The 16,830-nt window shown below is 36.7% G+C and overlaps 2 long non-coding RNA genes across 4 annotated transcripts; one reads left to right on the top strand and one right to left on the bottom strand.

Moving 5' to 3' along the window:
* The first annotated feature begins 120 nt into the window (after positions 1-120).
* Positions 121-12,721, top strand: LOC133534077 (uncharacterized). The gene is made up of 2 exons (XR_009801971.1): positions 121-4,261; positions 11,950-12,721. It is a non-coding gene; the product is annotated as an uncharacterized LOC133534077 (long non-coding RNA).
* Positions 12,722-12,961: 240 nt separating this feature from the next.
* Positions 12,962-16,110, bottom strand: LOC133534078 (uncharacterized). 3 transcript variants are annotated; one of them, XR_009801973.1, is made up of 5 exons: positions 15,776-16,110; positions 15,329-15,525; positions 14,928-15,072; positions 13,566-13,812; positions 12,962-13,099 (listed from the first exon to the last, which is right to left on the bottom strand). It is a non-coding gene; the product is annotated as an uncharacterized LOC133534078 (long non-coding RNA). The 3 variants fall into 3 exon arrangements; XR_009801972.1 differs by having other exon boundaries at positions 15,329-16,110; XR_009801974.1 differs by having other exon boundaries at positions 13,737-13,812; positions 15,329-16,110.
* Between the last annotated feature and the right edge of the window lie 720 nt (positions 16,111-16,830).

Below are 16,830 nucleotides of genomic sequence, written 5' to 3'. Positions count from 1 at the left end.
AGATTGCTCGTTGAATATTGGTTCGCCAACCGGGAATTTGACGGCGCAATGGGAGGCCCTTGCACAGGCCTTAAGGGAGCACGGGCCCAATAAGTCAGTCAGGCATGGAAAGTGGTAAGTAAATATGCTTCCTATAGTTAAGATTTCCATCACTTAGTCCGCATAGAAGTCTTCCTAAACAAGACACTTTTTTATATATAATATTGAATGAAATTACAGTGCAATCTGTGCATAGTAATAAAATGAAGTATAATAACTAATAAAATTACCATCTTAATGATTACTGAGGTCATGATAATGCAGGTCAAAGAGTCAGTTGCTTATTATAATGTTTTCTAAAAAAGGTATTTAATATGTATAGTTTTGCTGTAGTGACCCACTAGGCTAAACCGGTCGTCGAACATTTGATTTGATTTTAATTTCTTAATAATATTTATGAAGTGAGTAATCTAAGCTTTCTTATTTCTCTTTGCTTAAACTAAGATCATGAAGAGTTTATTGTGTCTTGTTATTTTGTTGAGCTAATGTCAGGCTAAGTAAAGTTTCTAAAAGTACTTTGCGATACAAGTGCAAAAAGTAGGAAATTACCTTTTTGCACGTACATTGTACATACAAAGTCTTACAGTACATATGGCCCTTTTCAATATACGCATGTATAGTGCTAGTTACTGCACTAGGGCGGTAAAGTAGCACAATATGTATTGTAATAGTACATTACGATACAAGTGCGAAAAATTAGATGTAAGTTTATTTGCAATGCCCTAACAGGGTGCCACGTGTTTTCACACTCTAATATAACAACTATTATGTACCATGGTTTCGCAATAAAGATTTCTATTTCTATAAAATAGGAAATTTATTTATTTAATTAATTATTTAATTAAACCTTTGGGAAACAAACATGCAAAAACAACACACATAGTTAATCAGATTACACATCCACAAGCCAAACAGTTTCCACTAATGAGTAATAACAATTATGTTGCTCAGAAATTAACATCAATATCAAAACATGCAAAACTCAAATAACTCTAACTGTTGAAAACAATATTAACAAATTGGCAAGTATGCTGAAATATAGTAACTAATCAATATTATTATTAGCTGTACATTTTATTGCAGAAACAAACTGTTGTAATGATAAATGGAATATATCAATATCAGAAAATTTTTCATTATAAGTTCTACACACTCTAGCTAAGAACTTATTTCTTGCATATGTAGTACGACCAAAGTTAATTGCAAATAGGTTTGTGGAGCGAGTTCGCCGATCAGGACATCGAATTGAAATTTTAGACAAAAGATTGGGAGAATCAATAAGGCCATGTATGATTTTGAACAAAAATATCTGATCTCGAATTTCTCTACGGGTTTGAAGAGAGAAATTGTCAGGGCAAAAAGATTTAAATTTATATTTCATTGTTCTGATAAATTTGTTCTGATTTTTTTCAATTGTGTTAATGTGAACATTGAAATGAGGATTCCAGACCGTAGTAGCGTAATCTAAATTGGACCTAACAAATGCGTTAAAGAGAAGTTGCAGAGTCTTAGGGTTTGTAAAATCCCTGCTTTGTCAGAAAATGAATCCCAACATTCTGTATGCTTTTGCTGAAATTTTGTCAATATGTGAAATAAATTGTAGTTCGCTATCAAGATTTAACCCCAGGTCCTTCACTTCAGACACAACCCTTAAATTTTTGTTGTTTAATGAATAATTTATACTCTATCTTATTGCGTTTTCTTGTAAATGTAATGGCACAGCATTTTTCGACATTCAAGTACAGTTCATTCATAGAACAATATAAACTCAGTCTATCAAGATCAGCTTGAAGTTTCATACAATCATCACTTGATTTAATAATGGTGTATATTTTAGTATCGTCGGCATATAATAATAAGTCAGAAAATTTGAAACGAGTGGCGATAAATTTAAACACGACTGAAGGGAGTGTTTTAAATTGACACGAGTTGCGAATTACCTATTCGCACATGTATCGTACAACGTTTTACAGTACATAAGGTACCCTTTAAATGTTGGACACAGTAACGTAATATGCTAATTTTCGCACTAGTGCGGTAAAGTAGCACCATATGTACTGTAAAAACTGTTTTAATACTATTAATAAGTATAGTTAGTATATTAATTTTGCCATAATCGCATGCAGTTATGACTATGGGTATAAATATTGTTGAATTTATATAGCCGAGTCCACACAGAGCGACCGAGGAGGCGCGTGCGTTTTCCTTGCCCGAGCGCACGTCTACACTGGCCAGTTTGTGCGTGAGAATATTGCCTCACGCGTATGCTCGCTCTGTGTGGACCCGGCTAATCATGTATAAATGGCAACAGATTTTATTCTCTAGGCGGGCACCTGCTCCCCGCTGGCGACACCCTTGCAGAAGCTAGCATTTTCAGATATATTTAGTTTTTAAGTTTTTGGTTTGGTTTAACCGGAATTATTTTTACCCGACTATGAGAATGGGAAGGGTTATGATTTTAGCAGTCTACGTATGGATGCCGTATAGATGCCGGTATGTTTTTGTTGTGTATAAATTACTAATCAATTTTGGTGAATGTGTTTATAGGCTCATTTTTATGGGGTGACATAGACTACATAATAATATTTAACTGACTTTGGACAAGGAAGAGGTGCTTTAGTTAAGAAAAAAATCATAGTCGGGTAAAAGTTTTTACAATCTTTTGCTTGTTTTCATTCTTATAACAAATATTTTAAACTTGCATGTGCTCATTGCCTCTGATTGACGACTACGTTGAGTTTTCGGGTGCTGGGAACAGTGTGGCTGGCAGCACGTTTTCTGCCACTGCTGAAAATCTCGTTGTTGTTCCAACCACCGCCACCGTTTCTGCGGCCGTGCTCAGCGAACAACCACACTTCTCCACCTCTCATTTGTCCTCGTCTCCCTCTCCTTCTGCCAGCCCTATACGCTCCACGCATTCAGTACTGCCCACAAGTCCTGGACTACCCGAACGTCCCTCTCTTGCCGCCCTTTCCGCCCGCTATGCCCGTCCCGCCCTTCTCGCTCGTTCCGCAATAACCGCCCAACCCGCACGTCTTGTCCTGCCTGCACGTCAAGTACACAGCTCTGTGTACGTGGATCCGCGCCCTGCACGCGTACATCCATACCCCACGCTACTGCGACCACAACCCCGCAACCGCACAACGGAACCGGCACCTTCGACAGCACAATTTAATCATCTGCAGCATGAGCATGATAATATTTTAAGAGTAACTAATTTATTTATGAACTAATAATTCTATGTTTTAAGATCAGGTGGAGTACGAGAAACATTGTTTATTTAACTTGGGACAAGAAAAACATTAGACTCTGACCACCACGCTAACTTTGCACAAACTTGGCAGTAAGAATGCATACATAAAGCCTGTAAGCTCCATACTTGACGTACCATTCCCTACAAGTGTTTCTCTTGCCTCCATATTTCGCTTACCCCATCTGACCGTATTTGTATTGATAAAACATACAAATAATAAATATATATATACGCGAGCAATCGCAAAATCTACATTTCGGGATTTCTCGTATCGTACAGTGCCGTTTAAATAAAATAACACCACCAACTACCGATAAGAGGGTTATTATGAAACTTATAATTAACATGCATTTTATTGAAAGGCTGGAATTTTATTTGTCTCGAAATCTTGACCATGGTCATATATTTGACTGGACGGTTCACGGCAATTTTATTATTACTAATGTATTTCATAACACTAGACTTATTCAATCCTAAGTAACCTATTAGCTTCTCATTCGTGTGCGGTATATATCAGCGTTTGGTAGTATCATAATAGTAAAATCTGTTGTTGGTTCAGTTGGTTGTTGTTAATAGTCAAATGTTCATATTTTGTGTGAGTCAGTTATCATAACAGAAATAAGATATAAAGCTGTTAATACCGTAAATTGTGTATGGATATGTTTGACTCAAATTCTGTATTCCCACAATAAGTATACGGGGAGCCCGTAAGAAATCAGTGGTATATGAAGGCTTTCTTGTGCAACTTTAGTATGAGCTGGGACAAGTAAATGTAGTTATGTAGAACAGATAATCTCCATTGTGGTAGATGGCGCTATTTATTATTTGCTCTGTGATACCACTTAGTTTCAACTTGCTATAACATATTTTATGTTGACAGGATATCCTGAACGAACTGAAAATTTTTAATGAGGCGCAGAAACAAATATTGAGTGTTTTGAAGGAGCGGAACGACTTGTTGGCGAATCGGTAAGACTTTTAATACTGAAGGCAAAGAGAATTTGAAACAGGTGGATTCTCAAAGAAACCTTTGTAGCCACAGTAAATTTACTGCAATTTTTCGACACATGATTAAAACTTTTAGAACGTCATTTGACTTTGATCCTTATCCTTTCACTGATATGTGTATAATTTGTTAAATATCAAAAAGTGGCGCCATCTAATAGATCAAAGGCCCGGGTTATGCCCAGTAATATGGCGCTCCTTTATGATATTTAACAAATTTGACACATCAGTAAAAGGATCAAAGTCAAATGGCGTTCTAAAAGTTTTAATTGTGTGCCTAAAGATGGCAGTAAATCTGTTGTAGCTACAAAATTTTCTTTGACAATCCACCTCTATTTCAAATTCTCTTTGCTCATATCAACTAACAAATAAACGTAATATTTATTGTTTAAGTAGTATGTACTAGTAGTAACACGCGAACGAATGAACAAGCACTCCTACCCTGAGGTTGAACTACCTGACTAATTATCGGTTCATCCAGAGGCGTTGCGTGGGGGGGGCTTGGGGGGCCATAGCCCCGGGCGGCACATGAGAGGGGGCGGCAAAATACGGTATATAAAAAACATAAAATTAAGAAATCCATATTTTCAAATCGTGCCACGAAACGAACCAATGCACCGCGGGAGCGCACGGCGGTCAATCGCTGCCGGAGTGCTTACACCGCCGAGCATACACGATTGTTCGCTGGGCTACAACCGCGAAAATCGAAGTTCGTCAATTGCGGGCATTTTTCTCTGTACTCTAATTACGTCTTAGTGAGAGTAAAAGAGAATGATACCCGCAATTTGCGAATTTCGGTTTTTGCGGTAGGCCCCCTGTATAACCGATAACCCTATATGACATCACACCAAATTGAACACGGTGCCCTCTGCGCGCAATCTGGGCGCCTTCGGCGCCATCATTCGCAAAAATAGTCGGGCGTAGCCCAATGAACGTGGTGCGATACGCGCGATTAAATGCCGGTGGCTTCGGTGCCCTCATATTAAAAGAGTCGGGCTTAGCCTGACGTATGTTGTCACGCTGCGGGCGATGGAATAACGGGCGCCTTTTGCGCTCTCATGTAAAAGCATTGGGCGCTTTGCGTGCGCTGCTGTGCTGAAGGGACCATGGCACAAAAATAATGTAAAATGATTTTAAATAATCGATTATGAAATTATAACCCCAAAATTAATTAAATAAAAAACTTTCAAATATAAAAGCAGACTACTGAAAATTGCGCTCTAAAACGTATGAAACATAGTATAGTCAAGTTAAGAAAAAGTATGGAAGTAAGTCGTGTAGTCGTGCTTTTTTTGGATTTGTTAGATGGCGCAACTAGATTGTTTCCCCCGAGTTGCACCGTTTCTATTATGTACGGAAGACCGTTAAATTGTAGGTATAAACTATAAAGTGCCGTAATTTTGGAGTAAATTAAAAGCTATTAGGTTCAAGCTAAGTAGTGTATAGAGAACACCTTGGTGCATAGTATATCTTAATTAAAAAGATGTGCAATGTATGATACCCTAAAAATTTTTTTTTTTTCGATTGCGGCTCGAGGATAAGTCAGTCGGTTGGTGCAATCTCAAGTTAAGCTTTTTAAAGCATTATAAACATTCAGTTAACTTTGCACGCCTGGGCAAATTATGGAACATGTATTTTTAATTATTTTGTACATTGTGCTTCGGGGGAAATTAAGAGAGACGTGAAAATTTTAAAAACGGTACTCATCTAAAGACACTACATTTGCACTAAATAAAAAATAGATTTTTTTTACCGGAAGTTTGTCAAAAAGTAAATAGAATTAATCGCAACGAACTGCAAGCGAAGGTGGTTGGCAGCACGCGGCGCGGGGCGCGCGGCGCGGGGAGATAGCGCAGCGCGCAGCTAGGGTTTGCAATATCCGACAATTTTTCGGATCCGGATACATAGAAATAGGATATCAAGAACGCCTGTCAAACTTCAAAAGTGCGACCAAAAATGAAATGCAAGTTTGTGCGTAAATTGTCAATGTGAGATCAAAAATAGTGATGGCATGTTACAACATATTAATAATCTATCGGTGTATGACCTCTTTATCGACTACTTATTCAAATGTGTTTGATTGTATAAAAAAATGTTATACGAGTAGGTATGAAGTCGCTTCCCTTAGGGTCATATAGGGCCCAATAGGTGCCTTTGATGAAACCAGCACCATATTTTAGTATGTTGTTAAGCATGTTATTTTGACTAAAAAACCATCGGGAGACAGTTTCTAACGTGGTTAAGTCACCAGTTATGACGTCATCAAAATGGCCGGTGCCGTGTTCAGGATATTGCGTATACCACAGCAAGTATATCACATGTAAGCTTGTGTGGGGTGTCATAAAAAGCAAAATTAAATGCGCTGCAATATCGTTTATATATTTGACCTTGTAAATACCATAGTTTGCGAGAAATTTTAAGTTTTATTTAAATTTTCCCGAAAAGAAATCCGTTTTTTGTTTTCATTAACTTTACTAGTAACTTTACAGGAAGACATTGTATCAAGATATGAATGCTACATTAATAAGCTATAAAATTCCATTAAAATTTTGAAAATCGGTTTATAAACAAGCAAATTACACTATTTTTGTTCCATACCGGATGACACCACCAAGAGTCGGATGGCTGTTTCAATACAATTTGCAAGGCAAATGATGTTTAAGTAAAGGTAACTTAAAATATTTTCGATAAAAGTATTATTATCAAAATTAACAATACTGTTAAAGTTACACACTAATTAAACAAAAATATTTTTTTTTACGTATTATTTTGTCCCAGAGCATGCACCTTCGCATGCGCAAAGCATAGTGTATTTAAATCCGTGTTTTACTCCCCCACACCCTGTACAGCATTCTTTGCACTTGCAAGACAATAGCTCCTTGCAGAGGTGTACGCTGGTCCATCATTTTTCTTTCGCCAAGCCTAGTTGCAAGAATCTAGCATTTGTGGGTCGCTATTCAGGTAAATTGGTCCCAATGTGGGTCTGTTAAGCCCTTTTTATATGCTGTAGGAGAGCATCCTGTTGAAGGAATATACTCGATCGCTCTGGTTTTTCCTAAACAAGATCATCCTCGCAGTATTTACATTACCTATTTGTGTCCCTACTGGGAAGTTATATGTAGGGTTTGCAATTAGAATATTGTGATGTTCTAATTATTCGAATATCCACCAAAATAAATATCCGAATAAACTGATTTAGATAACAAAGAAATAACGTTTTTAACTATGTTTTAATACAATGATATCACCCCAACTAATTTTAAATGATTACTTGATTACTATAATAGGCTAATAGCTAACATAATGTTATCTCTAAAACCGTACTTAATAAGGAGGGTTTATATCTGGATTAGCTGGTGCATAGTTGGAAATACATCCAATGCCTCACCTCATGTTCATTCGTCATGAAATACTAACTATGAAAGCAATACTTACTTACTTCACTGGATCAGTGACCCAAAAAGAATCTTGGCCTTTGATACAAGAACAACGTCACTCTGCTCTATTCTGCACCACTCCACGCTAGTTGGATACTCCGAGGGCGTTTTAGGGCTACTCTAGCTCCCTATTTTTCCTACGCTTTCATCTTCTCTATCTTCATCTCTGATAGGTCCCAGAATATTCCGCCAGAATTTCGTCTTCTTCACTAAGAACTTGTTCTTTTTTTTCTGATTCAGAGTCCAATGTCCAGATGTCATTCATCAAAATCTAATTATTGTCTTATAGACTTGAATCATGGACAGTCTACTGATCAGCTTGGACACTAGAACTCGACGAAGCGCTGCTGAGCATCTTAGGGCATTTTGGATTCGAACATCTATCTCCTCTTCCCGATTACTTTAGGTAGGTCTTTTCTTTTCGATCTGCGGTGGCAGCATGGTTCTATTTTTATCACTTGTCACTATGCCCTTCATGACAAATGATAAAGAGCCGACCATCTTAGCCCTATTCATTTGGAGATATTCTAGTGGTTGATTATCAGACCAATTTTCTCTCCTTCCTACTCTACTATCCTAGCCTTGGCCTTCAGGTTGCTTTTGTTTTGAGCCTATAGCCCCAAGTCATCAAGATATCCAATGATCTAATGTTTGCATTAAGCAACATTCGCATTCATTGTATAAAGTTACTGCGTGACATGATGTACCTATCAAAATTGATGTGCTGTTAGTATTTGAATTGATTAAATATATGAAAATACTATATTTAAATGACAAAATGGTATGAAATTATGCATAAATTTCATTAGAAAATTGTTCCGGTTATAGGTCAATACAATAACCATATTTAACGGATCCGTAATATCCGGATCTTATGACCCGATATCCGGATATTTCGGATATCCGGATCTCAAACCCTACGCGCAGCGATTGTTCCGAGACAGTTTGTTTGACACTTTTGACGGGCAACGAGCACAAATCTTTCTTCTGGCATTAAAACGGAACTATTGTTTTAAACAATCATTGAGTGAACTAAGTAGTCTAACGTTTTCGTAAGTATATGGAAAAACGCGATTTTTCGAATTTAACAAACATTGAGCGTACCTGTATTTAATTTGTTGACTGTCTGTCTACATACTCAGAAACCCTACTATTTTTGCAGTACATGCCACTACTCGTGCCTCAAGAGCCGTGTTTCGTCGGTGCATCTACGCGCGTTCCTTCTCTTGCCACTAATCACGCGCTTGTCGCTTCTGTGTATTTATTGCTCTACGTTTTTGGTACTTGATTACAAAACTGCATGTTCCGTATAAAAATGCCAATTTTTTATGGGGTGCGAATGTAAACAAAATCAAATGAATATGATTGCATCAATTTCCAATAGTATTAAAATTTCCCCTGAAGTACAACGACAGTAAAACATGAAAAACTACTTTCCGGGTGTCGCACCATGGTGCGAATTTGACATTGGATTTAGATATTTTTTCTAATTATTTACTCAATTTGCACCGAGTACATTACTTTCCCCAGACCCGCAATGGCCAAAATAGATTTTTTTTAATGTTGTTTTTTTTTACCTGTTCCGTAGCTTAAATTAACATAAATAACACGTGCGAATTTAGATATAAGTGTTGTAAAACGTACGCCAAATTACACCGAGTACACCTTTTTTCTCTTCTTAGTTATAACCATTACATTATTTTCAGCCGATTTCACCCCTTTCCGGGGGAGTGAATTTAGTAACGATTGTATAAAATTCGATTTTTAGCCCATACAAAACAATCCGTAGTGATTTTATTAGTCCTTAGAATTAGTTCCTGACTTTAGTGAAATTTGAGTTAATTTGACCGTACTAACAAGAAAACATTCTCATCTGAAATAATAATTTACCTTAAAATTTATCAGTAAATAATAAAAAAAACTTTTCACCTCTCTTGATTGATTGTTCAAAAACGAAGGAGAAAGTTGAATTTTATCCACATGCATGTGAGGCAACTAATCAGATGCAAATTGTAAGTTGTTACCTAGTGTTGTTTACTTTTAAATTATCATTTCCAATGATAAATGTATTATTACGTTCATTTGAATTTGATTTGGTTTGATTTTATTGGTATTTAATTTCATAGTTAGTATTTTCCTCGCTTTGGTGTGGTGAAAAATGTTGTGTTTACTCGGAGGCAAAGTCTGTTTAACCCTGAAACCCTCGCAACGGTCACGATTCCACCGCTCGAACTTCAATTTTTGAATCTTTCGCTTGCCCGTTTATCAATATTAGTACGAGTGGTTAACAACAACGTAAAGCAAATAACAATTACATTCGCTGTAATGTTTTTTTTTTTACCAAGATGTAAAAATAAATAACGTGTCGTGTGCAAATACACACACATTTTTGTCGAATTTGATCAAAACGTATGACGTCAGCAATACGTGGTTAAAGTCTGTCGGGTTACTCGTTCCCACAGTGTATTCAAAAATTAGTAAATTATGTTAAATTGTATTTCTTTATTTAAAAGATGTAAATATGCAATATTTTCTCCGTGATTACTTCAGATGAGATTTTTTTCTTTTTTCATGCTTTTATGAGCCAGATTTTCAGTAGTTGAGTTTTGGTTTTTGAACATATTTTTGTATTTTACCACTTTTACCCAACTTTGTCTAGTCAGGTCATATGTTATGTCACAAAGGTTTTGACTGATAATATGTAATACAAAGTTTTTGATAATAAAAGTTAGCCATGATTTGAAAGCTTGTTTTATATGATCAAAACGTATTATAATTGTTTTAAAATTTAGATCGCGACTTTATTTACTACTTGTTTACTTTGGGATTGTCGTTAGACGCGAATACGCGGCTGGATTGTGAAAAAATATACTTCACAAAAGGGACTAAAAATCAGTGTCACATAAATAAAATAGGTACAATTGTTTATTTATATGAACCTACTTTATTATAACGCTATTTTATCACCAGCATTTAGTTCTTCGACAAGTTTATACTTCAGCTAATACCTTCATACTTAGGGTACTTTTCAGTAACATGCTTATTTTTGACTGCCATTCAACGAGTAGGTTTGGTAAAACATGTATAGTTGCAATTTTGCCAGTCCAATACACATGATTTAAGTATCTAAGGAAAGATTAAAGACCCAACATTTGTTTTATGTACGATTCAACCATGTAAAACAGAAAAATTTATAAATAGGGATCAAAATCACCTTAAAGAGGCCGCGTATTTTTTTCATGATTTTTTATACATTTGCGCTTACTTGTAAAGCATGCTGTGTACACTTGTTATGAATCTCGTGCTAATTTTTAAGCCATCATATGCAATTGTATGTTTTTCATGATATTGTACGATATCTGTTTAGTGTACCTAATAAAGTAAAATAATAAATTTAAACCATTTCCTTCGAAAATTAAATAGAATAAACTGTAAAAACTGTACCTATAACTTTTTTATCAGTAAAAATCTTTGTGACTGAACTTACGACTTGTCTAAGTGATGTTGGTCGTAAATTGGGGCGGAAAATTTCTGATCGGCCCCGGGCGGCAAACATATACTCTACGCCGCTGGGTTCATCCTCTGACCTTTCCAAGGAGCAAGATCTTATTTTCGTGTATGTGAGCCTTTGGAATACAATATTATTAACGCCCGAATGAGTGCTACCGCGTTTAATTTCACCACTAGGGGCGCTAGTGTAGACGGAGGTCTTTCGAAATGTCAAATGCATAGCTTTTTTATCGTGAATTTCCACTCCTCATTCATAATTGTGGTAAATCTTATTTCATCTTTGATTAGTTAGTCACCAAACAAAAGTAACAAATAGCCGGGTCCACACAGAGCGAACATACGCACCAGGCAACTTCCTCACGCACCAGGCAACTTCCTCACGCACAAAACGGCCAGTGTAGACGTGGCGCGGGCGCGGCGGGGCGCGCGTTTTCCTCGCCCTAGTGCGCCGCCTCGGCCGAGGCACGTCTACACTGGCTGGGATTACCATCGAATCGTCTAATGTCGGTTTTGTTCCTTTGGGTTTGTTGTACCTAGTGATATGTTTTTAAACGATTGCAGCGCCATCTGCGAGTTGCTCGAAAGACTCTACTTACACACATATATGGATGTGGCTTCAAAAGTAATCACAGTTAATATCTCGTACCTTGAATAAAGGACCCACTTCTTAATTATTATTATAATTATATTTTGGTATTTTTCCAGTATTAACACATTGGAGGACGCCGAGATTATTGAGAACTTGGAAGACACAGTTATAATGGAAGAGGAAGACGTCTGAGCTAAGCGCTGTCCTCGCACCCTCCGTCAAGTTTACGTTTGCGGCCATATCAAAATACACACTGTATGTTTATTAGGGTTCCGTACCAAAAAGGTACAAAAGGAACCCTTATGGTGCTATTGCTAAATATCTCGAGAAGTACTTAAGCTATAGATGTGAAATTTGGAATAGTAATGAATAACGCTGACCCAAACATATTGGATGTGTATTTATTTTATTTGATTTGGATTAATGGAAAATTCCCAATATGAAGAGGGGGCAAAATTTCAAAGTCTAGTTAAATGGGTCAAGTGGGGTATCATTTGAAAGAGCTCGAATTGAAAATTACAAAACAATTTTTTATTTTCATAGTAAAAAAAATTTGACTTATGAAGGAATATGTGAAAAATAATACCATTCCCCCCACTCTTATCTCCGAAGTTTAAGAATAAAAATTGTTTTTTTTATATTGGTCAAGTCTTTCATGAGAAAATTTAAAGTTTGTACGGAACCCTCGGTAAACGAACTCGCACTTGACCGGTTTTTCTTATTGCCCATAAGGCCCGTCCTTAGATATATGTCAATGATTACGGTGATCTCGAAAATGGCTCAAATGATTTCAATTAAATTTGCTATATGGGGGTTTTCGGGGCGTTTTTGAGTTTTTACCTATTTGTTTTCCGAGCAAAAGGAATTAAAGCTTACTGATTTTAAAAACTGTGTTTTATTAGTAAAATAATGTTCTGATTACATTTCTTGAAAGAAAATACATATTTATTTAGTATATTACTACATAGAGCGGGAAAAAGGGATTTGGTTCATACACATTTTATAATATGGTTAACTCTTTCTCATTTTTCCTGTAGCCATAACAAAGTTAAGGGAATCTAAAGCATTGCGCATTTTTCTACGTTCTGTATATTAGGTAGGTATTTGTATCAGAATAAAACATAGTAATAAGCAAAATATGTATTTATTAGACGCGCACGCTTTTCCTGCGCCACTCTTAATAGGAGTCCGTTTTGCGCATGACGATGAGGAAGTTCTTGAGGAGCGTCTTCATCAATATCTCCTACGATTTCCTCGGGAACATTTCTGCAAGAAAAAGGAGAACATCGGTAAGAATATTAGAATTTAAAGAAGAAATCTGAAGATCCTAATCATCACTATAAAGAGTAAAAATGTGAAACTTTCTTCATCAATCACTGAACAATGAAATTTATTCCATTTGCCCTTAACTTCATTTAATAGGGAATATTACGCGAAACTCTGCGTAGGGGTCACAACTACCACAATCCATCACAATCTGAGGGCCTCCGCTAGCTGACGCGGATTATCCGAACGGACGCCCCGTCTAATAACAAATTGTATGAATAGCGCTAAGTGGCGCGGGCGCGTGCGACGGATTTGGCCTGGGAGCAGGACCCGCGAGCGTGCGCACGCGGCGGGCGTCCGCGTCAGCTAGCGGAGGCCCTGAGGGTCTACCGCGAAACAAGAAAATTTCGTTACTTATCTAACCTCTCTATCACTGAAGAGAATCTGCAATGTTAAGCTCACTTACCTATAATGTTGCATTATGTTGTATACTACGCAACATGCATTTATTATTGACGATGCCTTCGTCGGGCTGTAGTGTAAGACGCGGTCGTGGCCCAGGCACCGGAATACGTTTTTGAGGTACCCATTGGTACGCTTGATCGTGTTGCGCACGCGACAGTGCCAGACCGAGTACCTTGCTTCTGGGCTTCCCGGGGCAGGATTCAGCACTGGCGTCATGAGCCATGGCTCAAGAGCATACCCCGAGTCACCTGAAATTATTATTTTTTGGTTACATAATACTTAATCATCTGAACAACTAACGAAACTTCCCCCTTGCTTATGCCTTTTTAGGGTTCCGTAGCCAAATGGCATAAAACGGAACCCTTATAGTTTCGCCATGTCCGTCTGTCTGTCTGTCTGTCTGTCTGTCCGAGGCTTTGCTCCGTGGTCGTTAGTGCTAGAAAGCTGAAATTTGGCATGGATATATAAATCAATAAAGCCGACAAAGTCGTACAATAAAATCTAATAATTTAATTTTTTTAGGGTACCTCCCCTACACGTAAAGTGGGGGTGAATTTTTTTTTTCGCTTCAACCCTAGAGTGTGGGATATCGTTGGAAAGGTCTTTCAAAACTAATAGGTGTTTTCAAGAAACATTTTTTGATAAAGTGAATATATTCGGAGATAATCGCTCCGAAAGAAAAAAAAAATGTGTCCCCCCCCTCTAACTTTTGAACCATAGGTCCAAAAAATATGAAAAAAATCGTGGAAGTAGAGCTTAAGAAAGACATTAAATGAAAACTATAGCGGACATGATCAGTTTAGCTGTTTTTGAGTTATCGCAAAAAGTTTTCCCTTCATAGTAAAAAGACTTACTTTAATTAGGTACTGATTATGCAAATTTGCCTATTTGTTTAACTCGGGTGAAAGGTACCATTTACTACACTTTAAGCTCCAGTTTAGCTTATAGTGACGGAAGAGTAACTACGGAACCCTACACTGAGCGTGGCCCGACATGCTCTTGGCCGGTTATTTACATTATGATAGGTATATTAACTTAGTCATGAACTATTTATTCTGTGGTCGTGATCTAAGTACATTTACTAACATGCACTTGCCCCATCCCAATAACCCGGGGTTAACCGGTTAAACCGTTAACCCAATGTGAAATTGTACTGGTAACATGGTAACTCCAGGGTTAACCAGTTAACCCCGAGTTAGTGAAATGGTGCAAGTGGTGCTAAGGGATTTAGAAACAGCGCGCCAAGCGGGATGTTTTGGAAACTCAAAATTCCATACAAAATGACAGTTAACGCAAACGCGTACGTCACGTCTCCCCATCGAATAAATTTACACTAGGTACAGATACACAATTTTCTGCTTACCCAGAAGGAAATACTCCCCAATGTGGCCATTGTACAATCTTCTTAATTCATCCTTAATGGACGAATTGTTAAATATGAAAGAGTCGTGCACACGGCCAGGAAACCTCGTGTTTACTGCCAAGATCTTACAGTTGACATCTGCAATCTGAAGATATGAGGTTATTTATATTCTTAATTGAGAATTGGTGACAACCAAGTAGTAACATATAAGTTATTATTTTAATGAATTATTATAATCAATATAGATTAGGTACATCATTATCTTAGTCGATTTGTGTTAGATTGTCCCATAGTATTTATATTTCTTTATTTAATTATAATATACATACATTGTGGTCAGTGATGAGGATTTTATGATTAATATAAAAAAATCATTATTTGTAACTAAAATTGAAACTTACTAGCTGTACATTAAGAGCGTGAACGCCTTTCCGATTCAGATATTGCACTCCGTGTGGCACAGGTGGGAAATATTTTCACTTGAGTGCAGTCTACTGCACCCAAGATATTTGGCAGACCATATGCATCCTCAAATCCTGAGGCAACTGATCGTCGGGACCGATCAGTTCCAGGAAAAACTATCCATTGGTCTTTAAGTCTGTAAAAAGGAGCATATTTTAGATGGCACATTTTAGAACTTAACCTTAGTCAAACCTAGCTAGTATTGCAATTCCAGATTATGTATCCAATGTAACTAACTACCTGAACATAACTATCAAACAATACCTATCTCATTACACAATACATCAACACTGATGCTTATTCAAAAAAGTAAAAACTACTAAGATAGCCCTAGTATACTCTCACAGTTTTTGATGCCTAGTAGTTCAGTGGTCCAATGAACATACCTTCTGTTCACAGCATCTACAAATTGTTCGAGATACTGGCTTACAGTCGTCTGACCAATAGATAAACCATGATCCTGACCAGTCCCGTGTTGATAATTGCCATCAGCCAGCAGATGTAATGCTGTTAGAACCTAAAACAAATACTTATTTAAGTAGTTGTACACAGCTTAATTATTTAAGTAAATTTTTTCGCTTAAGAAATATTTAAATTTTAAGGTAAAATGTAGCACCTCTGTTATGTTATAAACAACAATTTCACCCAAATATTTGTATCAGCTAATTTTGTGTGATTGTGCGGTATCTTAACATACAAACTTTTGGTACTATATGAGCAACACTGCAATATTGTCAATATTGAGGGAGGAAAATGGGGGAAGTGGTCGTCCACTATCCTCTAAAATATTTTGAATGTTTCAACCATAAACCTAGGTAGCAAGTTAGCAACTTCTGCTAACAATCTCTACACTACAATGTAGAATTTAAAATTGGGGGTAAAGTGTCTTTCTGATCGGTCACAAAAGGAGCATTATTTATGAAGTACCGTAAAACCACCCAACTAGAGTCCAAAGCTCCCAACTATGGTCCACAAATAAACTCAATTTTTCTCGTTCAGGTGTGTATTTTACTATATTTCTGTAGTTCTACGGCAAAGTATGTTTATAAATGGAAGGTAAAACTAGGAGTAAACCAAAAGGAACATTGTTATAGATACTTAATTTCCTTTTGAACTTGTGGACCATAGTTGCAGTATTGGACTATAGTTGGGTAGTTTTACGGTATAGAAATAAAAAATATTTCTTTTTTAATTTTTTATTTACTACCTTGAAAGTACAGGCCTTGCTTAAATAAACATAACAAGTTATTATTTTATACCAATTATTGGGTTTTTGGTTCAGATAAAAAGCAGTCAAACACATCTAACCCAGTAAATAAATAATATAAAATCCAATCATAAATAATAACAAATGTGTTGTTTTCAACAGTAAATATTAGTATGGACTACACATAATATACTAAATCATAATCATTCTTTATTGCAACCATGGTACAGTATA

Source organism: Cydia pomonella, unplaced genomic scaffold (genome assembly GCF_033807575.1).
Source record: "Cydia pomonella isolate Wapato2018A unplaced genomic scaffold, ilCydPomo1 PGA_scaffold_48, whole genome shotgun sequence".
Taxonomy (NCBI): domain Eukaryota; kingdom Metazoa; phylum Arthropoda; class Insecta; order Lepidoptera; family Tortricidae; genus Cydia; species Cydia pomonella.
The sequence above is the reverse complement of the archived record's forward strand: the minus strand, read 5'-3'. Positions and strand labels throughout refer to the sequence as shown.